Genomic DNA, 14,255 nt, shown 5'->3' on the forward strand with positions numbered 1-14,255 from the left:
GTATCTTCTTCTTCCATCACATTATACATTATCGGCCTTCCTCTTGGATCATGTCTAATAACAAATGACCAACCTGGTTTATGTGGAACCTCCGAGTAAAATACTTGCTCACATTGACTTGGAAGAACATAGGGCTCATCCCCAACTCGTTCAAATGACCTTGTATTAACCATTGTAAATTCATTATCATGTTCGATAACAGATCTATCAGGATCATTTTTATTTAGTCATAGCCTATACCATTTGATGATGAACAGAACTAATTTGAAGGAATTAAAGTCACACTCAAGTATATCATCCAAAATTCCATAGTATCGATTTTGAGACTCTTGAAAATTTATGTCGTTTCTAGATGAAATATTGGTCACCTCAAAGACTGCAGTTATCCTAGAATCACAAGTTTTCTTTGTGTCATCCAACTGCTTGATGCGAAATTTATGACCATTGCAGCACATAGCCTTGTGGTGTTTGACCTGCAATATGTCTAACATATTAAAATTATTGCATCATGAGTTGATAAACATACAGGTGATTAATAAAATTATACGTACCTGTTGATCTATTAAACCATATGCTAAATCAATTTCCCTTTGTGTAACATTGGAATTTCCATTACGATGAGCTTCTTTAACCAATGAAGTGACACCATCCCATGTTAATGTACAACCAGAATGTTGACATCGTTCAATCTAGACCATCATCCAATCAAGATTGTTTGCAATATACAAATGTAGCACATCCCACTCTCGACCAACTATACAAATAATTAATAGACCACTCACAACTGATTTATTTAGAAGATGAAGAATTAATTTACTACAATAATGTCTTATAATTACCTCTCACTTTCTTCAATCTACCTTTCCCCATCAAGTGCTCCCCTTTGAATTTATTAATGGGGTTGGGATCCCAAATGCGGTCTACGTGGATTTTTGCTGCAAACTCAGGAAGATATTCAGTAATGTACACCATAGTTTGGTATACCATATATCCCTCCACCATAGAACCCTAAGGATGTGCTCTTTGTCGAACCAAAGCCTTCAAAAATTTCAAGTGCCTCTCAACCATCCACATTGACCTAGTGTGTACAGGTCCACACAATTCGATCTCCTCAACTTGGTGTATGAGGTAGTGTTCTTGTGCATTGAAAAAAGTTGAAGGTAGACACTTTTGCATTTCACAAATTACATGAGGGATTTTTCTCTTCCAATATTTTATATCTTCCTTGTGGATTTCTTTCGATGACAACCACCTAAAAGAGATTGAAGACGCAAAAATATATAAATGACACTTTACAAAATAATATACAATATATTGCATAACAAGTAAACAAAATGGCAAATATAATATCTATACAACAAATTGAACAAACATCACTACTTACATCATGTATTTTCCAAGATCATATATGACTTGCTTGATATTATTGTCAAAGTGGTCTGGGAGAGATAGAGGTAGAATGTATTGCAACAATTATAAAATGATCTTTTCATTGTTTTCTAACATAATACAATGAAAAGTACATGCGTAGTATACAAATATATAGTAAATACACAAGAACGTGAATTACCTTAATGAAGGTATTGCAATCATGCATTTTCATCCTTGGCCCAAATTCACTCTTCTTTGATATGAGATTGTTTATGTTCACAGTAAATCCTGTGGGAAATCGAATTTTTTGTATGACTTCTTTTATAGAATTGCTTTGCTGCTCCGTTAATAACCAAGGAAGGGTACTTATATTAGTCTGATCTCCATTGCTATTTGACTGAATGACATTTTTCATTGCATGATTGGATTCCACAATGTCACTACAAATTTTGATAATTTTTTCTTTGTCACGCCTTCCATCCAATATTTTCCATAATGTCTCTATTATATTCTTTCCAATATGCATTGTATCAAACAAATGCACAATTTGTAGCTTCTTGTAGTAAGGCAACCTACTGAATTGTCTGGGATAAATTTTTAGTCCCTTTGGAAGGTGGCCATCCATGCCTTGATGATGTTCAGTATCATCAATTACATCATCAGTAAACAAAACATGATAGAAAAATTCAAATTCCAAACATAAACCATTAGATGGAATGACATTACTTTGACAATTAATTCTATTATATTCCAACTTCCATAAGTGAGGAGTCATTCTTCATGGCTTTGATGTAGTCTCTTCTTTCCCATTGAAAAGATGTTTTTCAGTATTCTGGTACTTATTAATTTTGTGAAGGAAGTGCCTATACTCATCAAATACCTACTTTCCTAAACTTTTTGAATGACGGGATTTCATCTTTGGACCACAAACTGGACATGCAAATTTTCCCTTTGTTTGAAGACCTACAAGATAATGTAGAATTCTATTAAATCTGTTAATTTTTATAATTATAATTATCATGCACAACTTGAACACTATAACGTACCACAAAAATGTGTTAGCCCTGGGGCATCATGTATTGTCCATACAAGCATTGCATGGAATTGAAATTTTCTTTGTCCTATTGGTCTAGAGATGTCATACATGGTCACACCATTCCATAACTCTAGCAACTCATCGATAAGAGTCTCAATATATACATTCATATCTTTAACTTGTTACTTGCCTAGTGGAATGAACAAAAACATTACATAATTATTATGACCATTTTACTGCAATATTTATAATTAAATGTAGATGACTATTAAATGATAAAATACCTGGAACAATCATTGCTAACATTATGTGCTCCCTCTTTATTGACATCCATGGAGGAATATTATTGTTGATAACAAAAATAGGCCACACCGAGTAAATAGATCTCAACTCTCCAAATGGATTGACACCGTCTGCTGCCAATGAAAGCCTGAGATTACGAGGTTCTTCTTTAAAGTGTGGCCACTTTTCCTCTATGTCCATAAATGCTGAACCATCCATAGGCATTCGAATAATGTCATCTCGACTTCTATTGCATGCATGGTAATTCATAAATTGTGCCAAGCTAGTGCACCTGAATAATTGTTGCATATGTGGAATAATGGGAATATAACAAAGAACCTTGCGAGGCACCTTTTTTGTTATTTGATCTGTTTGATATCTACTGATATGACATTCAGGGCATTCTATTCCAAATTCATGTTGTTTATGATATATAATATGATCATTGGGACAAGCATCTATTGTTTGATACTCCATTCCAATATCTTTCATAATGGCAGATAATTCTCGGTATGAGCGAGGTAGAATATTTGATAGTGGTAAGAAAAACTCACTTATCAATCTATAGCAAAAAAAAAAAGTTTGAGGTGTTAATATAAAGAATATTAATGGTACATGATTCACCATTTACTAACTATAATGACATGTATGACACACCTTAACATACATGAGATTGTTATGTTGGATAAACCATTCATAACCTTCAAGTTCACCAACAACAATACAGCAGAGAGAAGAGTTGTTTGGGAGCCTTTGTAAAGGGGCTCATATGCCTTCTCAAGAAGAGGTAAATCATGAACATCAAGGTCATCGTGATCATCATGATCAGCTATGCCAGTACTAAATGTGTCATGGAACAATGTATTTGTACCATCATCTTCAATTGTGTTTTCTGGTGCATGATCGTCATCTTCCATGGGATCATTATCTTCAGCTTCGATATTCACACCTCCATGTTCCTCCACTTTGAAAACCATATTCTTCAGGTTGTGTTGGTCCATATCATGTGCCCTGGGGTTCTTGACCTATATAAAAATGATCAACATAAATAAACCATGATCATGATCTCATTATCAAGTGATTTCTTATGTATATAAATTGTTAAAATGATATAATGACCAACTTACCAGTGGATGATAATCATGTCCCCCTTCAATGTGACCATGTTGCCTACAATGTTTCTTAGCTGTTTTGATTAAAAGTCTTCTAGTCTTTAAGCCCTTACAAATTTTGCAAGGACAATAACATTTCCCATCACCTTTTCTTTTCAAGTTAGACCATAATCTAGCAATTGTCTCCTTATTTTGTTCTTCGCTAATATTATCTGACATGGTCTTTCTTCACAGGTAAAAAAATTAGGCTATGGAAACTTCAGTGCAAAAGCTTCACAAAAATTGCAAATCCAACCAAAACCATTTAACTCTTCTTTTTCATCTTAAAACATTGAACTTAATAGAGAACATATTTAATGTAGTTTATTGTGTGAATTTCTGAGCATTGTGTCTGCAAATTCTTACTAAAAGTTTACCTGTTGTAGACTTTCTGAGAGACATTTTTGAGTATTCTAAGCCTTGGTTCTTGTATTTTCACTAGTGATAAGTTGGAAACTTTATGGTAGACCTGTAGCCAATCGATCTAATTTTGACAAGTTATACACCAAGCAAATATGCATCTAGAACTAGCATTGTTTGCAGGTCACCCCTACCCTATGCCATGGGTATATGACTACCTAGAATTCTAGTTTAAGCATCAATCCTGGAAATGATCGGTATATGACTACCCAGAACTCCAGTTTAAGCATTAAGTTACATCATTATTGACCTTACTTTGGGATGCTATGTATGAGATTGGAACCTTTTGTAAGGTGTGATCAATGTGCTATCATAAATGCAAAGCCAAAACCATTTTGATGAGATCATGATCCCACTAATACTATTTTGCCTTGTTAATCTTGCACCCACAAAAATGATAGAACTAGATATAATATGCCATCAATGCCCATATACCGACAATGCTCAAGATGAGCCACTTAGAGGTAGAGTTAAACCACTTTCCATATAGGTAGATTATCTCTAACCTCATTTTCCCTATAGGTAACTGATTAGGTTCATTTTAGAGTCTTATTTTAAAATATGTACCTCTATGTTAGCTTTTTGCTTCATTATTTGCCTGTTTATGCTTAATCTTGTCAATTTTGCATAATTTTACTTAGTTCTTGCATCCTCAATGAAATTATATCTAATCATATCCAATCACATCAAAATGGAACAATTAATCATATTGCTGGTCTCTCCTAGAGGAATTAAATTGAACCAAATTGACTATTCCCCAATAAAATGTTTTGAAATGGTGAATGTATAAGTTTGTAGTTTACTTTCCTAGACTAGGACCCCATTTCGTCAACATTTCACTATGAAAGCATAAATATTTTTTCTTGAAGAGAACATCTTACAAATTATGCTTCAATGTATAACACATTTTCATAATCAATCATTCGACTTCACATGGATAAAACAATTCACATATTCTAAATCATGATCTGATGATGAGAATAACTCATATGCAACTATATGGCATGCAAAGCATTTATTTTAACATACACTTATTCATCCACATTGCAAGGATAACAATACAAGGCTCACATATTGGTTATATACACTCATCCAAGGTTATCTACGTCAATCTTGGTGAGGAATCACATCACAAGAAAGAAGGCAACATTTAAAAATAGCAAGAGTTTCACTAAACTACCAAAGATCATAAATATTGAAAGAAAGAAAAAATAGTACCAATAATAAGTCAAATAAATGTGTTCAATTCCAATAGAAAATCAAACATAGCCACAATAACTACGCAATAGAGAAAAATCACAATAGTGATTAAAATAATTCAAACAAGATAAAATAAAATTGTTGGCCCATGCAACAAAGATGAGAGATCATCAATAATTGAAGGAAACTTCACAATCCTTAAAAGTGCACATTACATAACTATACGACTAGAAATTGTGGCTAAATAGAGTGAAGATTCATCATGACTCCAATAATAGTCCCTCATGTGTGCATTTGTGGCATGAACACAAAAACTCCCACATGGCATGGCCATGTACCTAATGGAGAAGACATGCCTAGGCTACATGCCCAAAAAACATGACTATAATAATAGTCCCTCATGCATGCATTTGTGGCCTGCACACTACAAATCCTAACATATCATGGCAATACACCTCATAGAGAAGACACACCTAGGGCCACATTGCACATAGCAACGTGCCTCACAAAGAAGACATGCATAGGGCACATGCCACATAGCAATGTGTCTTATGGAAAAATGTGCATGCATGTCACACACCTAGGCTATATGTATACATCATTAGGCACATTCATATGTTATCAAACACAACCTATTGTATCTAACATGAGTTCCTCTCTACATGTGTGCAAATCTTCCAACACTAATCTCCACTAAGAAGGAATAATATAAAATGCATCTTCAAATATTTGTGTGTGTGTGTGGAATTGTGTCTTTGAACCCAAATCGCTACCATCACCTACACTATATCAAAACATAAGTATGGTGTGACAACATATATATTTGCATAATGTCAAAACACATGCAAACATGAAAATCATCATAGCATGACAAAAATCAATCTCCACATGTTGGAACAAAGATATAAATAAGATAATAGTGTAAGAGGAAACCCATACCAAGAACCACATACCAACTATCGGCAATGCCATCAAGATAAATGTAGGATAGGATACCACTATGAGCCATCCAATGGTCCCTTCTATGAGGAGAACTAGGGGATACTATCTAAATGAAAGGTGTGGTCAATAGAGATAATCCCTACTAATGCCACAATATGTCACCATAGCTTCTTGAGTTTTCCACTCTTCTACTTAACACCACATTTATGGAGTTCCTCAATAGCGAGGTTGGTTCTCAATAGGATGCACAAACATGTAAGCACACAAGAATGGTTTCATCATACTTGTACAACAATACAAATTCATTTTTCTAGTTAATTACTTAGTGTAAAATTAACTCCATTACATAACATAGGGCAATAATCACCATAAGTTTTCAAATAAACTGCCCAAACATCAATTGGAGTTACCCTTTCTAAGGTACAAACATAATTTATTTATAACTTCAAAATTAAAATAATCACAATACATCCAAATAAGTTCAATAGTGCATGGAAATAGACAACATGATCCATAATTAAACCCATAAATTACCCTAATTGGATATGCTAATAAAATGGTGTCTCAAATAATAGAGATTATGTTGGACCTATAATAGAGATCTGGACTTTGTTTCATCATACACAAGCATGGTTTCATCATCCTTGTATCAAAATACACCATCCATAGATAGGTACTCAGTACCACAATCTCATGGGTACCCTTTTAGCTGAATTTACCCTATATTTAGGTGAATCTACCCTTGTATCATTCCTTGATCTAGTATGTCATTCCACCAATCAATAATTTTTCCATATTCCTGGGAGAATACACTATCCCTTAGGTGAATATGCCATATCCTTAAATGAATCCTCCTTGTCATCATCCTAAGTCCTCTTTTTGTTAAGTCTTATCCCTTCATCTTTAGGAAAATCCACCTATCCTTATGTGAATCTTTAGGAAAATCCACCTATCCTTATGCATTCTATGTGAAGAGATTCTTTCTTGACCTTGAACATTTTTATGCTCTAACATTCAACTTCAGTCCACATAATAATCCAATGGAAACTATCCCTATTCACATGTGGCCATGGTTTAATGCAAGAAAGGATCATGCTCAAGTTCAGCGACAATGTAGATAGAGTAGTGGTAATGACATGTCATACGATGTCCCTAATTTTGAGTTGTTTGTGATCCCCTCATAAATTTATACAAGGAGGAAGAGGAAGAAGAGAATGTATGAAGTAGAGGAAGCTCATGTGAATGTTTCTGGGTCTATTGCATCCTACACAAGTTAATTCTAAACTGTCACAGTGAAGGGGTATTCGAACATTCAAAGATTCTTGTCCTTTTAGATGTTTTATGTTTTGTTGTTGATGAAAATGGTGCAAAAATTGCTCCCTCGGTGTTGAAGTCATCATTGAACTCTGCCCAAAGAATTCTAGGTAGGTGTTTGGATTTTGATAGTGCTATGGGCGAACAACATTCACATGATTTCTAAGAGTAATGTAGGACTATTATTAGTGGTTGACATTTTGATTTCTCTCAGATACATGTTAGGATGTCTGTCCATGTGAAACCTTTGGTTCTAGAGTGGAGACTATTCCTTAATAGGTGTGAGAAACTATCATGGTAGCTAATGGTCCATGCACTTGTTTCCATTACCAACTTCTATTACAAACTTTCAGAGTTGCAACTTCCATGAGCCCCTCTAAGATTAAAAAACTATTGTCTTTGGTCAAGAATTATGATGATGGCTTTTGATTTGTCTTAATAAGAATTCATCATTTCTAGTGTTTGTTTTGTCTTGACATTCATCTCTCCCTCATTTATACCCTACTCTTTTCGATGCTGTCTCAGAGATTACACTAATGTTTTCTCATATTTATTGTTGATAAATAAACCTTACCTTGACAAAGAAAGAATTTTTTTACAAACATATAGCAAATAATTAAACGTTTGCCAGCATCCTCCTTGCATGTGCCAAAATAGGAGCTTTCGAACAAGGTATGGACATCCATCAAAGCATAGTTGAGAGAGCATTGGAATATAGGTTGGTTCTTGTCCAACAAGATTCAGGACATAGGGTTTCAAAAAGGGAGATATGGAGGGTGTGAATTTACCCTCATGGGTACTGATTAAGCCTTCAAACAAACCAAATCGATCCCTGCCCATGTACTTCGCCAGATCGGTGCTAAACAAAAATAATGAAGGTTACTGCAGATCGAAAATAATGGCATATTTGGTTAGGTTTAATTTAGAGCAGAGACAACATTGAGAAATTAAGCAATAAAAGATCGATACTATATATATATATCTGCCACGATTTGCAGGAACTGTGAAATGAAAACAAACAAAACAAACAAATGAACACGAAAAGTATTACCCAGCTGATTTGTGGTGAGGAGAAGTAAATAATGGCATGGTCTCAAACAATTTGAACTCCACCTTTGCAGGCCAATCAAAATATAGCAAGAAATTGGAGGGGTTACGATTTTGAAACAATCCCCAGCCTATCATTTTCAACCTATGATAAAATACATTACCAAGATTGTAGGAATGCACAAAATGGATTAATTCGAAAAAATCCTTACCTTGCTTGTGTAGAGATCACTCCGATGGGAGGGGTAGGGAGGCAAGATGGTCACCACTTGTGCTTTCAAAATGAAAATGCATTCTATTTTTTTTTTTAATAAAATTCCTGAGGTCGTCGAAATTCCGACGAACATGGGCATTTTAAAAAAAAAAAATCAAATTTTCACACAATGCTCCTTGTCCATCGAAAACCTCCATCAGAATTTAACCCCAAATGTATTAGTATATAAATTGCATTTGCTTGGGAGTTTCATTGTTATCTATTTCATTAACCACACTCGAGAGAGGAGGACCGCTACCACAGCATTTGCTTGAAAGATTCTAAAACCTTTCCATAGTCCAAGCAGCAAGGAAAGATATGGGTAGAGGTAATGGATTTGGGCTTGCACCTGCTGATTGCAGTTGCTTGTACTTTATTTAATCTTTAATGTGCCATGCATAGCAGGGAAGATGCTAAGTTTCAATGCCTTTTGTGCCACGCATAGCAGGGAAGATGCTAAGTTTCAATGCCTTTACTTTTCCACCATGCACAAGTTGTTACTATTGTTTGCATTGGCTCTAAGACTTCTAGATTCCCTCTCCATTCCACACCATCCACACAAGGACTTCAACTCTATTAATTGCATTTTATTGGAGTGCCATTCTTTCATTTGCCACTTCCACACATAGTCAAAAACCACGCTGAAGGAAGAAGGTTATACACATGCTAATGCTTTTATCTTGGAGGCTTCAACAACCACGTGAGGGAAGAGACTACTGCAAATTGCATTTGCTGAGGGGTTTCTATGCTGCCCTCTTCATCATCCACGCAAGGCTCCCATTTCTTGCATTTGCACAAAAGGTTTTTACTAAACAAAAGATGCTTTCCCAGCTATTAAATTTTGTTAACTTTGAGCACCAAAAGATGTTTTCCCAGCTGCCACATTATATTCAGAAAATGCTATCAGAGGGTGTGGAACTCAGGTTTTACGCCTGACACTTGCATTGTTTGAAATTTTTTGTTCTTTATCCAATCACAAGAATAAAATGAAATCTTCTCTCTAAATCAAAATGTCAATTACAGTCGAGCTAGTATTGATATGCATTACTCTAAATTAAGACCATTTCGCCATTAAAATAATGCACGAGCATGAGCCAGGTCAGGCTCTCCAACTAAAAAAAAATTATTTTCATGCAAATGACCTCTGAAATTCCTCATGAACCTTAAACATACCTTTGGAAATGATCAACACCATTTTCAGATCACCAGACTGAGTTTTGCAACTTTCAGGCACTTGCCCCACATTTTTGCATTTAATTGCAAAGACGTAATTTTCAAACCTGTCAAAACACCTTTCTGGACCTTGCCATTTGACAAGCGTGTACTTTGATATATAAGCATGAACTCTACCAAACGGTTTCTCAAGATGAATCCTGAGTGAAGAGATATTAATTGTCAAAAATGACCAACTGGCTTTGTTGACATTGCGGACCTGATGAAGTTAATGTCCAGGCAACACATGATGCCCTTATTACAAATATCAAATGACCTCCATAGACCCTCAAATCTAAGAGATAGGTACCTTGAAGTACATATTAAAACTTAGAATTCTTAGTTCGACCAAAATTCTAACTGGGTGCAAATGGTGTGCTCATGAAAACGGCTACTCTAACTGATATAACACTAAAAGTATGGATCACTGAAAGAGACGGCACAAGAAAACCCTTTGACAACCGATCAAACGGATTGGCAGGAGCTTGAAATTTGAAACATAGCTTTTCATTTGTATCAAAAATAGCTTGGAATAAACATTTTGGCATGATATTCACCGGGGCAACTTTTACACTTATGCAAAACAGGGCCTCAACTAGGTCTGGAAATAGGGACTTGTCAAAACACACCAACTACAAATGGATTTGGCTTTGAAAACCAAGAAAATGGATTCATAAGGACTTGAAATTTTGCATGCTGACTCACATTAATGGATAGAATTGAATATATTTTGAATTTTACCATGACAATCAACAAGAAAAAAGATATAAGCACCCAAAGTAGGCTACTTAAGAAAATCTGCATATGTGCCTAAAATGCACTTTCAACTCACCCCTTGAAATGGGTACTTGATACACTTATCCAAACTGAATTTTGAAAGTTTCACATCACTGCATAGGCCAAATGAAAGGTGTAGGACACATTTCCCAAGCCTTACCCTCTGAAAATCAACTGGCTCCATTTTACCCTCTCTCTGACTAGGCCATTCAAACTGACTTATTTGGGAATGCAGAGCAAAATTTTGAAATGGGCCTCTAAAATTGACTCAAAATTAATGAGTCCCAATAGTACAAAAGTCAAACTATTACAACATTTCACTAAGCACTTTGCATATTCCCAAGAAATTCCTCCATCTTTTGTGCAAAAACACAATGCAAATCATTTACATGGGTTGTGTCGTGTTACCACCTTCATGTAGATTCTCCATTGATCACCGTCATAACAAAAATCATAACTGATTGAGTGATTTCATCACCGGTCCTAAAACCCTACTAAAACCCTGGCACAACTTCATCAAAAATTCAAAACATGCCTTCCGATAAACATCATAGGGTGCGGTTCCGGTCACATACACAAATCCATCATAAAATCTTACTTTTCAAACCACAAGCCTCCAACCATCACTAATTTCCCAATTCCATCAAAAATTCTCTCCTTTACTGGTTGAAGTCCTAATTCTTGGTCCTGCTGGTAAACCCCATCACACTTACAAACTTTAACTCTGGTAGACTAAATCACTTACCCAACAAGTTAGACATCAAAGAACATCTTTTAAAATCATCAAACATCAATTGACAACTGTTACCATCAATGACAACATAGGTAACTGATCATGCCTTCTTTTCTCTACTGGCACAATTATCAACTCATTTGCATCAGTTATGCCAATCAAACCAAGAATATATGTATGTACACACACACACACACACACACACATATATATATATTTGTGTGTGTGTGTGTAGATATACATACATATATACATACATACATATATATATGTATATATACATACATATGTATATCTATATATGTATATTTATATATGTATGTATATATGTATATAAATATACATATATAGATATACATATGTATGTATATATATACATACATATATATGTATGTCTATCTATGTATATGCATATATATATGTGTGTGTGTGTGTGTATGTATATACATACATATATATATATACATATATATACATATATATACATATATATGTATATATACACACACATAGATATATATGTATTTACATATACATACATATATATACATACATGTATATATATATATATATATATATATATGTTTATATGTATATACATACTGTTGGTATTTTGGATATGTTGATATCGTTTTGTCATTGATGTCAACACTTATCAACTTTAGTTAGCCTACTAAATTGACAATGTTAACCGGCAAGCAAGTGACTTGTGCACAGTCACCGGTATCTTGTTCATCGACAGGATATATTGTTCACCGGAACTTGGAATGACATGGAAAACACTTGGTTATGTCGAAGACATCATTTGGACACTTTGTCTTGGAAACTTGTTCATTGGTATATTTGTGTTTTCATATTTGTTGTTATCGGTAGATAGGTCCACGATAAGCATTGGCAAGCTTATCTATTCTAGATCAACATGACACGCCATGGAGAAAATTTATTATTGGTGTAAATGCATTTAAAAGCCGACATGTTGAATCGGATATTGCATCTGTTATTGTTTTACTTGTAAATTGGTTTATTGTAATATCTTTCGTAAAGCCGACCTATACATTTTGGTCCTAGGCTTTGGTATATGTGTAAGATCTTATTTGATCAAAGTAGAAGTGTGAGAGGTAAAAGCGATAAGGATTTCAATAGGTATATGCAATAATAAGCAGAGCTACACGTGCAGACATCATTTGAAGGTTGAAGGAAGGATTTGTGAAGACATATCAGAACTGAACCAGTACTGAATCCAACATATGAAGATGCTATTTTGAGTAGTACATCATTATTAGATTTAACCATCCAATTGTAGTCAATGTGACTCCTATTTGTGTTTGAGCAGTGAGCTCTAGGCACTTGGCCTTTTTGCATGTGTAGACCCACTATTGCATACACATACTATTTGTTAGGATTCCCACAGATACTAAGAGGGGGGGGGTGAATCAGTATCTAACTGGTTAATAGATTTTCTTAACTTAAAACATGTAGAGCATATTAATATTGTGTACCGATAAGAAGAAAGTAATGCAATAAATAGAGATAAAAACAACCACATGAAAAACACACCATAACACAAGGATTTAACAAGGAAACCCGGTGTGGAAAAAACCTCAGTGGGATTTGTGACCCACAATATTCACTTACTGGCCAATAAGAGAATATTACTACTACAAGAGGGGCCTACACATGCAGGAAGGCCAACTGCCTAGAGCTCACTGCTCAAATACAAAATAGGAAGTCTCACTGACTTACAAAATGGATTGTATAAATCCAGTGTCTTGTACTACTTCAAAATAGCATCTATAATGCCAAATCTAGTACCGGTTTCTTCTCTGCTTCTTACATAAACCCTTAACCTATAATTCACATAATAGGTATGCCTTATTTCGCCTAATTACATTTCTCTTCCTTACTTACAAATGTTCTATAATGATCTCTCTTATATAAGAGTCATTTTACAGCTTTCCAAGTCATCTTACAATGATTTTACAAATAATAAACAAAAAATATTACAACAAAAATCCTGTCGGCCTTTGTGCTGGTATGCTACCTTTCACTGCCCGTGCCGGTGACCTGTGTGCCGGTGTAGAGTTTGATCTTACTAGTGCTGGTGGAATTCCTTGCCAGTGTCATAGGATTGTAAGGTTGCCATCAATGACAAAACCTTCAATCACCTACACTGTCTCATTGGAGTGTGCATATGCCAACAATCTCCCCCTTTGGCATTGATGGCAACACTCGTGAGAAAATTCCAAAACTTGTAATCCAAAAATGTGTACCAAAAAATATTACCAAAAATATGTGAGCTCCCCCTGAGCAGATAAGTCTTTTGTTGATTATTTTCTCATAAATCTACTCCCCCTTTGGCATCAATGACAAAGGTTGTCAAGGTGTCAATAGAGTTGTAGTTTTCTGTCTCAACCTTGTAGTTGGGTGGTTACAATTTGAAAAAGATCTGCCAAAACAAAATTTATGCTTTCGATAAACTTCTTATTGTCTTTTATTGCTACCTCTGTTCTTTGAACT

The sequence above is a fragment of the Cryptomeria japonica genome, chromosome 10, assembly GCF_030272615.1.
Source record: "Cryptomeria japonica chromosome 10, Sugi_1.0, whole genome shotgun sequence".
NCBI classification, from domain to species: Eukaryota; Viridiplantae; Streptophyta; class Pinopsida; order Cupressales; family Cupressaceae; genus Cryptomeria; species Cryptomeria japonica.